We start from the raw sequence: 11,549 nt of genomic DNA, 5'->3' as shown, positions 1-11,549 counted from the left end.
CTAACAAACATGTCTTTACTCATTTGATATATGCGTATAGATCTTCATCTTTATGGAGACAATTTTGGAGACAAAAATAATGGCAAAGAAAGAATTCTTCAAATTAAGTTTAGGAAATGGCGTTCAAACTTGTATCAGAGTTTGTCACATCAGAGTTGTCTTCTCTATTTTATGGCAGTCAAAAACTATTAATGATTCACCATTACTCCGTTTGTACACAGCACACAGTCACTCGCAATGAGATTTATTATCAACAATGCCTCTGAAGTAGGTAATGAAATCAAAAGATACATGCTACTACTCAGTAACATGCTTTACACATTTTTCTACGCATATATGGCTTCAAAGCCATTTCAATTCTATTAGCAAAAGCTCGCTCAACCAGCAAGTGTTTTTATCAGTTATTAAGACTGATATGTGCAAAATTAGTATACCTGATTAGCACATAGAAACAAAGGACTACAAATTATACATAGTAGGCTATAGCTAACGCAGTTACCCTTCCGAAACATAAGCCACAATTCATGACTGGCATATCTTATGAACTAAGTATTACCATCTAATTATACATACTTCAACGGAACCAATGCTGATGTAAGAATGAATAATTTAACCTTGAAAGACACACAGCATTGGATCCCTTATGGCTCAAATAAGGGTAAAGACAGCCTACCAGTTTCTAGATACTGCCTCTGAGTGGTTGATTTTAGAATAAGAAATCTGCAGCTCCCAATCTCAGTGAGCTCCACAGACTTGAAGTTGGACAACACTCAGAGGTAGACGTACCAACGAGCCCTGCAACAAGTCGCAAGCCTAAGTACTTTGGTGAGTCAATGTGCTCTCTAGTTGTCTTTGATTTATAGCTTGTAAATACTTATCATAACTAATTAACATGATAACTAGATAGAGCATTTTGGTGGAGGCGCCGGGTAACTTTCCTGTGCACCAGCAGCCAAGCTTGTGTAAAAACATTTTTGCACATACAATATATTTGAGATCTCTGGTGGAATAGCCCCCATCCAACCAAAAGATTAATTGCTCTTGTAGTCAGTTGCCTTGTTGCTGTTGTCGCGTGTAGTACCGCTCAAATAGGGCAGGGAGCACGCTTGATAACGCTTCTAGGCAAGCAGAAATCCTAGGCCTGGGAAATCTTTTTTTTTAACAATTTAAAAGGTTGTTGAATTAGACCGCAATTGAGTAATTCTGACAAGCTAATATACGCCTGACAGGGAACCGGCAACCTGACTGCGCTGTGTCATTAGCAATTATCTAATCAATAAATTTTTGATAGATAACTAAAGGGTAGATTAAAAATACATTTAATCCCCACACTAAGCTCTGAAAGGACTTGATAAACTGTCAAGAGAGCGAAGCGAATTTGTCTGTTTGAGCAATTACCATTGGCTTGAGTGCAGTTCATATTATTTAAACAATTTCCATTTATCTTAGTGAACCCGCATTCGCCAAGAGTGTATTTACATAGCAACTGGCAGTTAATATATTCACCTAAAAGTAAAATAATCAATTAATTCAATTTTCACAGCTGACTGTCTTGCAATTTGCTCACAGAACATAACCATCAAATGTTTTCATCTGACTGGTACAAAAACTTAGTAGGTGGTAGAACTCGTGGTGGAACCACATATAAAGCTGTATCAACTGAATCAGTAACAGTGATGGCGTCAGAAGCCACTAGTACCAATTCAACCCCTCTCGTCACCACTGCCTCTACAGTCTCATATACTCCTAATCCTTTATCTACACCTCTTCATTCATCCACACCTTACCAAAGGCCAAGGGACTTGCTGGATAAAATACGTGAGAGCCAAGCCCAGCAAGCACCTTCAGCCACACCCCCTCTACCATCCAACATGTCTGTACAAGACATGCAGCTTACCAATCTGACCACCTCTACTATCACTCAGCCACCATCACTGCAACCAAATCAGCAAATACAAATGGCAGCATCTTTTGGTACATCTCCCATACCACCGATAAATATGGCTTCTGGAGGTATGTGTAATGCTCGATTATCTAATCAAAATTTTCAGCAGTCAGTGGTAGATAGCCAACCAGTAAATGGAGCAATCCCACCGACTAGCTCAGCACAAGCTAACACAAACATTTCCAGAGAACATCAAGCATTAGCAGTATGGAACTCTATACCTAATGACTTGAAAGCATATATATTAACAATGAATGGAGCTCCTGTGCATAGCACACCACTCGTCCCTCCAGCACCACCGCCTCGGCCGAACTTCACGGGTGCTCACCCTCGTCCGAACAACCCTAGGCATGGCTATGGCCACCCAGGCAAAATCTTTGGCGCACCAGGAATGCCTCCGCCACGCTTTTCTCGACCCCCATACGAGAATCAGCAAGAACGGATGGCTCAAAGACCAGGAGCTCAAAGCCAGCTTAAGGAAATAAACCGAGTGCTAAGCGACGAGTTGCCCCTAACCGCATCCGTCAATAATAAAGACCAAAAGGCAAGCGGTACTATCATTCTACCCAATTTTGATGTGAAGGAGACATTCGCCGATGAACCGACAGAGAGCTGGGAAGGATTCATCGAGCGTTGGGAGATAGGAATGATGACCTTTGGTCTGGATGAACTGCAGCTAGCCCAGTGCTTACCAAAGTCATTAAAAGGGTCAGCGTATCAAACTTACATAGGTTTGGTGAAGGCCGGAAGCCCCGCCATTCGTGACTATGCAAAGCTCAAAAGTGAACTGAGCAGCGCCTTTTTGAGGCATAAGCCGATGAAAGGACGAAGTATATTTACTCTATCACAAGGGAAAAAGAGCGTGGGCACATTCTATGATGAGGTGGTGACCGCAGGCAAATCAGCATATGCTGATATGCCAGCTGACTACAAAAATCGCATTATACGAGATGCATTCATCAATGGACTCAAAGACAAGTATCAGGACAAGATTTTGGCCAGTGGAGACGTGTCTCTTGAAAAGGCTTTGGACATAGCGAAAAGAGTGGAGTATACCGATACAATCGGTAAAGGTCAGAAGCTGGTGGCAGCATCCCAAGGACATGTAAATTGTGTTCAGGATAACCCTGACCAACTACAAGCCCTTACTCAGCAAATGAGTGCTTTAACTGAGTTGGTAAGAGCCCAAACTGCAAGGCCACCCAAAAGCCATGAATCTTCCAAGCATAGTTTTCCATCAAATGGTTCGGGGAAAGGCAGCAACTCGAAATGGGTTCCGAAAGCTCAGAATCAGCAAAAATTTCAGCATAAGAATACAACATCAGCGAATAACCCTCGTGAAACTCGAAACTTTGCTAATAGCCAGCCGAAGTCTAGACTCTTTTGTACACATTGCCGTGTACCTGGTCATGATATCGCTAAATGCTACAAGGTCAAGCGAGGTGTGAACGCGGTGGACCTTGACACAAACCATGAAGTAACAGCTGAAATGAGTGATGATCAGTTTGCGGAGATGTTGTGCCAACCGGCAGAAGAAAAGGAACATGTAAATGTGGTGATGGACGAAAAACCAAAACGACGCCGTAATCGGAAAGGGAAAGGTAGTGGCATAACTCCGACCACTTACGCGTCGTTAGCATTGATGACACTGCTCTGTCAGTTTGTAGGCGGAGAAGCTGTGCATCCTAGAGGCCCATTGATATGTGGATCAAGGAAAGAGGACAGTCCTCACATTTTTCGAGTTAATACAAACTACCACTGTGATAGTAGGGTGCAGAATGCTACACTGAAACCTGCCCCCTTACGCATGATGGTCTACCAAAGAAATTTAGTGAAATGGAACAGCCTAGCCTATCAATGCAGCAAATTTCGACAAACTATTACCACAGAAGTTAGTTTCTTCACTGATATAAAAACCAAAACAACAAGCTCTGAACCACTCTCGATAGCGAAAGAAGAATGTTTGACCATGGTCAGCAACCATGAATGCAAAGATGGAAATCTCTATGGAGAACAAGGTGTTTACCTAACCAAGAACCCTATTGATGCAGAATACAAATACTGCTGCAAGAAACACGACTTCAGTGCTGATCAATGCAGCACAATCGAAACAACCGTGTATAAAAGGCATGGCACTCAGTACTTTGAGTCACCTGCAGGAGACGTATCTCACTGCAATTATGACCATGGTAGTTGCCTACTGGCTGATGGCACCATGCTCGTTTGGGAAAAGAACGAAAATGTCACCTGTGAGTTTGAGCCAGACTTTTCAGTCAATGGCACATACTTTGATGGACATTTTGTGAGTGATGATTTCGATCTCGCCTTTACTTTCACTAAACATGGACTGCATCATCACAAGGACTGTCAAGGAAGAGTCGCATCCATGACGGACCAAGGACTCCTTGTGCGGTTCTTGACACCTTTACCAAATATCACCCTAGATGATCATGTTGTAAATGAGTATACAGCATGGGGAGATGATACGGCGTTACTCAACGCAATGATACAGGACGTAGCAACTGATCTTGCAACATCAGAACGGAAACAATTTTGGGACAACTACGCATACACTTGCCAGAATATTGCAGCTACTCTGAAAATAGTAAGTCTGCTGATGTCTCAACATCCCACAATTAGCGCTCGATACATGCTGAAAAATCCAAACATAACCGCCAAAGCCGGCCCAAGTTTTGTGCAAGTCTACCCTTGCACCCAACTGTCTGCAGGCATGTACAACTTTGTGGCAATGCCCAAGGATAACTGCACCGAGTACCTTCCAATGAATGTTACTATTGGTGGCAAGACACATACAGGATTCTTGGATCCAGTAATGAATGTCGTTCATTCCAAAAGCATGCAAGTAAAATGCGAGTTACAAGAAGAGGCATTAGTACAGCTAAATGACACAATATATAAGTACAAACTGGATGGAACCCTGGAAGTAGCAAAAGTAACTCACAACCTTACTCTGCCAAATATCCATTTAGGTGCCCATCCAGTAGAGATTCATGAAAGTATTTTCAGTCTCGCCCATCGTCTCAATTGGCAAGAATTCAGTGACCATAGCGCTCTGAATGATATGCTTGCCACATTCAGCCGACAGCATCAAGTTCTACACGCTATGGGAGTGGCCACCTCTCCCCATAAATCATTTGAGGAAAATGTAGTCGAGTCCAAGGAAGAGGTCCTAGGCAGGTCCTTCATGGCTTTCTTATTTGGAGGACATGTCGCCTCAGGCTTCGAACTCTGGACCTTAGCAGTCAACATGATTGTTAGTGTTATTTCTATAGCACTCCTAGGATATGGCTGTCTCCTTAAATGTTGTATTCCACGGTTTGGACCCCGTAGAGAGTCAGTAAATGCTATTAGAGCGCAGAACAATGATGAGGAAGAACTAGAAGTAATTGTTGACCAGACTCCAGCTTTCCAAGATGCAAACGATCTAGTTCTGGCCACAAATGAGCAGGAAACCATGTTACTCCCGTGTAGCGCCACGACCTCCTGGGAACTACCATCTGCTCCAACAGAATCAGAAGTGTATGCCCAGGAACCTTTGACCATGATACCGGAAGTAACATTTCCAACTTACTTCACAGAAGAATTTTGACTAGAGGCCGACCCATTCAACATCTCACAAGTTTTCGGAGTCAATAGCGGTAGACGATGCAAGAATGCATTGGTGAAAGTGAGCATAGCCAGTCGCAATTATATGGCTTTAGCAGATGCAGGAGCCACTATTACCCTAATGCGATTGAACATTGCTCAAGAACTAAATCTACCACTGCATAAACATAAACTTTGTGCAACTGGAGTAACCAATGACGCATTAGCTATTGTTGGTCGTACCGCAGCACTTGTGAAACTTGGAAGACATGAGTATCAGCAATGTTTTTATGTTGCTGATAAAATTTCTCACGAAATAATCTTGGGTACTGATTTCTTGGCCAAGTTGGGTGAGGTCGCCTATAACTTTGACAAATGCACGATACGAGTCAATGGAGAGACGCTACCTATGGACAACAAAGCTGTCAAGGCTTGCACAGTGTCGAGGACAGATCATATGGTCTGTGCAGTAAAAGTTGTACACAACACCGAACTGCCTCCATTTTCTGTGACACTAGTAGAAGCCCAGGTTAAATCATCAAACATTGATGGACGTGACTGCATATTCGAAGGAGATTCAAAAGCTGGATCTCGACGTGTAATTATGGGAAAGTCAGTGTGTAAAGTTGATAGAGAAAAAATTCGCATTCCAGTGATGAATGCCGGACCATCATCCTATACACTGCAAGAAGGTACGTTCGTAGGCAATGTAGAAACTTTAGAGCAAGACTTGCCTATACTCAATCTGAAATCAGTTCCTGCGAGAACCAAGGAGTCTACTAACCCAGGAGACACCCTGAAGCAAGAGAACACAGATCTGACCGATAGTGAAATGGGTCGACTAAGAACACTGATAAACAATTTTAGTGACATAATTGGAGAAAATGTCTCAGAGCTCGGAAGAACTACCATTGTCGAGCATGTTATTGAAACTGTACCAGGAGCAACACCTGTACGGAGCAGACCCTACAACATACCGGTACATCTAAAAGCCGAAGTGAAATCTCAGATTGATGAAATGCTAGAACATGGCCTGATAAGAATGAGCACAGGTAATTGGAGCTCTCCAATAGTATTAGTTAAGAAAAAGGATGGTAGTTGGAGATTCTGTGTCGATTACCGCAAATTGAATGCTGTCACTGTCAAGCACTCTATGGCCTTATCTAACATAGAAAATGCCATGGAAGTGATGCATGGGAAGAAGTATTTCAGCAGCATCGACTTAAGCTCCGGATTCTATCAGGTAGCCCTCCACAAGGATTCTCAAGAGAAGAGTAGCTTTATAACACCATGGGGATCCTACGCATGGACAGTTATGCCTATGGGTGCATCCGGAAGCCCTAGCACATTCACACGGTTAGCGTTAGCCATAACTGCTGATCTGATTAGTGCTGGAAACTCTTGCGTTTATATAGATGATTGGCTACTCACTTCCAAAGATTTTGATCACCACATCAAACTACTGACCACAGTATTCACACGTTTGCGATATGCAGGCATAAAATATCGCTTCAGCAAGAGTTACTTTTGCCAAAAGGAGATAACGTATCTCGGTCATGTGATTTCACAAAGTGGTATAACTGTGTCACCACATAACACTGTGAAAATACAGGAATTTCCCACGCCGAAAGATAAAACAGGAGTTCGGAGACTCTTAGGATTGTTCGGATTCTACCGGTCCTACATCCAGAACTTCAGTAAACTAGCGGCACCATTGATAGCCCTCACCAAGGAGTGCAGTCCCTTCATTTGGACAGAAGAATGTGAGAAAGCTGCCATTACGCTCAAGGACAGAATATGTTCAGCACCAGTTCTAGCATTCCCAAATTTTAAACAAGAATTTGTACTGACTACGGATGCATCAGCAACTGCAGTGGGAGCAGTGCTTTCACAGAAGGGAGAGGATGGGAAAATGCACCCAATCTCCTTCTACTCGAAAGCCCTCTCAGCTGCAGAACAAAAATGGGATGCTTGTGAACAGGAGCTCTACGCCATTTTATGTGCAATAAAGCACTACAAGGCATTCCTCATGAACGCGCACTTCAAGGTGCTAACAGACAATATAGCCTGCACATTCATTGTAAAGAAAGGCGACTTATCACCAAGACTAGCTAGGTGGGCAGTGCAGCTAGCTGACTACTCATTTGACATCAGCCACAAACCTGGAAAAGAGAATGTAGTAGCAGACGCTCTATCCAGAGCAGAAGTTGCTTTAGTCGAATTGGATGACGAGATTACTGAAAATGATAGGGCAACATCAGCTGCCCAAGCAAAAGATTACTATCTCTCACCAATCCTCTTGTATCTCCAGAAAAGAAAATTCCCAATAGATGCCGGAAAACGAGATATTAACGTCATTAAAGAGAAAAGCAAGCATTTCAAAGTAGTGAAAACAGTGTTATACCGTGTTAGAGATGACAAGCTGTTACTGGCAATACCATCCTCTCAAAGGAAGGAGTTGCTACATGCGGCACACGAGTCCGTGATGTCCATGCATCCTGGCCTGACAAAAACAATGTTAACCTTGGCTGATCGTTATTGGTTTCCGAAAATGCGAAAAGAAGTTGGCCGTCACATTGCCCAATGTGGATCATGCCAACAGAAGAAAAACCCAAAAGTACCAATGAGAGTACCACTGAAAAATCAGATGGCACAACACCCTTTTCATGTAGTTTCGGTTGATTTTCAAGGCCCATATGTTGAAAGCGAGTCAGGTAACAAACACATTCTGGTATGGGTAGACCATTTCACTAAATGGTGTGAAATGGAAGCCACCAAGGACCAATCCGCCGCAACGGTAGCTCGATCGTACATACACAGAATTTTCTGTCGATTTGGAGCTAGCAAGATTCTAATCAGCGATCGAGCAAAGAACTTTTTGAGTGATGTAATCTCAAATATCAACAAGTTGTTAAAAGTCGATCATCGATTGACCACCCCGTATCACCCACAAACAAACGGTCAGGTTGAAGTTTACAATCGGAGCATCGGAAACATGCTATCACATGTCGTAGCTGAGAATCACAAAAACTGGGATGAGTTCATTCCATTTTGCCAACTGGCTCACAATTCTTCCCGACATACAATAATAAACGCCTCTCCAAGCCTACTCCTGATGTGTCGAGAAATGCGATTACCTTACGACCTAACTAAACCTGAACTATCTGAGAGAATTGAACCAGGAACATTTGCTGCTCAACTACATGAGAAAATGTCCCAGGTTTGGCAACGAGCTAGGGAAGCTATAGAGAAAGGAAAGCTCATGCAGAAGCATCAGTATGATAAGAAGGCGAAGCCTTCAAGCTTGCAAGTGGGTGATGCAGTTCTATATTACACACCCAGAGGATACAAAAATCGTACCTCTAAGCTAATTAAGCGATGGACAGGAATATACATAATCAAGAGTATATCCGACACTAATGCCGACATCCAGCATTTTGATGACCCGGATGAGCCACCCTTCCGAGTACATTTAAACACGCTCAAGCTATATCTTGGACCACTAGTACGAGGAAGTAGTCATGAGATGAGTCTAGATCTTGGTTACTCACCTGATAGCGACACCGATGGAGATTCGGAAAGAAACGTTAGCAGTGAATCCGAGTCGGATGATGATACTAGCGCATCAACAATAGATATTAGCCGAAGTGATGAACTAAGCGATAGCTCTATGGCAAATAGCAAACCTACAATTAAAAAGAAAGAGTTAGTAGCTCAACAATCAAACAACAAACAACCTGCAAACACAAGAAGTCAGCTGCAACATTCGACAAAACTCGCAAACAAATTGGCGACAGATCAAGAGTCTGTAGCAAAGTCTGAAACAGGCAGCAACCCTACCACCACTAACGAGCAAAGAGCAAACAGATATGGTCTGCGGAGGAAGCCAAAGCAAAAACGAGAGAAAGGCTTTCTCTACTCCAGCCAATAGACTAACCTTGGCATCTGTCATTTTATAATCGCATATAACCGCATTATCTTTAACCAAAGACATTATTAAGAACCAAATAGACTGGATGTGTAAACACGATTACTTTTATTGAATTATTTATATACACAATTAGGCATCAACTTGTGCTAATTCAATTTGGATGGGTGCACGCTGGCATCTTCTATGTAAGTAGCAAAAAAAAATTGTACCCACAAGTAGGACCATGGCACCGACTGCCACTATCGGCCCAACCACTGACCAATCTACAATGATAACAAATACAATAGAGAATACCATATATATATATCAAGCTACTCTTGTGTGTTGATGTAAATTGATCCGAAATTCTTTTACACATGACATGACTAGCAGAACTGAAAAAGGTAAATAAATAAATTTGTAAACTATAAATTGCTTAGCACAATTACCGATAGCTAGTGGCAATTCAGCTGTAGATGTAAACACAAACGGAGCTGTAGTAGGAGGCTTCAGTGTTGTAAGACGCTTCAGTGTTGTGACACACTCTGTGACACCCCTCCATCCTTTACAAGTGTTTCTAATCTGATAATTAAGTCGGAAGGAAATAGTCACGCGCCAATCACTTCTAGGTATTGCAATGGATAGTATATCTAGAGCCTGTTTTCTATGCATACAAACATACATTTTTATTTTGCTATTTTTATTTTAACTAGAAACATAGCCACGCTTACGCTGCTTATATTGATAACCAAATTTCTGGGAAAGTGGTGAGGCGTTGCTATTACCTTCCTGGTAGTTAGGGACCGTTTGTACACTCTTGCACTCATGGATAGCGAGTGCACTATTCATTCAGTTATATGTAATGTAAAAGGCATTTATGTGAGCACAGGTGTGCCTTGAGTAATCTAAAGCTAATATAATCTGGTAAATGTAATTTTTGAAGAAAATTCCGAGAAAAAAAAAAACTTTCTCGGTCTCAAAGCCATATTTTTGGCCAAGCACAAAAAAAAAGAGTACATAACGGCTTTGTGAAAAGATGCAATGACGGCCTGATCAAGAAATATGATGTTTCTTCACAATTATGTTTTTATTTTAATACTTACAAAAGGTGTAGAAGTAGCAGTAGCATAATTGATTATGAATGTAGCTAGAATAAACTGGTTTTGCAGTGACATAGTAGTGTTTTGGATAGCAGTGTGTAGTGTACCTGTAGTGCTGAGTACGACCATGCGTATGTTGTTTACGCATGCGTAAATAGCCTAAGTGAACCGTACAATTATTGTTTTTTTTTTAATCTCCGTAGTTTCGGTTTCCACCCTCTGATTTGGTGGGACCTTATTTTATAATTATTACTTTATTATGATCATGTCATTTTTGTTTTTCATATTAGGGACTAATATGTTTTAAACTGCGGGTGTATGATATGTGCAAAATTAGTATACCTGATTAGCACATAGAAACAAAGGACTACAAATTATACATAGTAGGCTATAGCTAACGCAGTTACCCTTCCGAAACATAAGCCACGATTCATGACTGGCATATCCTATGAACTAAGTATTACCATCTAATTATACATACTTCAACGGAACCAATGCTGATGTAAGAATGAATAATTTAACCTTGAAAGACACACAGCATTGGATCCCTTATGGCTCAAATAAGGGTAAAGACAGCCTACCAGTTTCTAGATACTGCCTCTGAGTGGTTGATTTTAGAATAAGAAATCTGCAGCTCCCAATCTCAGTGAGCTCCACAGACTTGAAGTTGGACAACACTCAGAGGTAGACGTACCAACGAGCCCTGCAACAAGTCGCAAGCCTAAGTACTTTGGTGAGTCAATGTGCTCTCTAGTTGTCTTTGATTTATAGCTTGTAAATACTTATCATAACTAATTAACAGGATAACTAGATAGAGCAAGACATTCGATAACATCGCTGTGATACGTGAAAAAAATCATATTAAAAGTTGTACTTCTCTTAAAGCACAGAGGTACAGTTAAAGAACGAAAGCAATATGTAACCCTTTTAGTGCAATAGGCCTACTCTTTTTAATGAATTCCTGTTTACAGAAGCGTGACATTTTAAA

The 11,549-nt window shown here is 41.7% G+C and overlaps 2 long non-coding RNA genes across 2 annotated transcripts; both read right to left on the bottom strand.

Moving 5' to 3' along the window:
- Positions 1 to 620: 620 nt before the first annotated feature.
- LOC137401550 (uncharacterized) lies at positions 621 to 11,265 on the bottom strand. Its single transcript, XR_010979350.1, has 3 exons — positions 11,143 to 11,265; positions 9,103 to 9,237; positions 621 to 795 (listed from the first exon to the last, which is right to left on the bottom strand). It is a non-coding gene; the product is annotated as an uncharacterized lncRNA (long non-coding RNA).
- LOC137401460 (uncharacterized) lies at positions 9,726 to 10,648 on the bottom strand. Its single transcript, XR_010979336.1, has 3 exons — positions 10,565 to 10,648; positions 9,911 to 10,043; positions 9,726 to 9,745 (listed from the first exon to the last, which is right to left on the bottom strand). It is a non-coding gene; the product is annotated as an uncharacterized lncRNA (long non-coding RNA).
- Positions 11,266 to 11,549: the final 284 nt, after the last annotated feature.

The sequence above is a fragment of the Watersipora subatra genome, chromosome 8 (genome assembly GCF_963576615.1).
Source record: "Watersipora subatra chromosome 8, tzWatSuba1.1, whole genome shotgun sequence".
In the NCBI taxonomy this organism is placed as follows: Eukaryota; Metazoa; Bryozoa; class Gymnolaemata; order Cheilostomatida; family Watersiporidae; genus Watersipora; species Watersipora subatra.
Note: the sequence above shows the minus strand (reverse complement) of the source record. Positions and strands in the feature narration are given on the sequence as shown.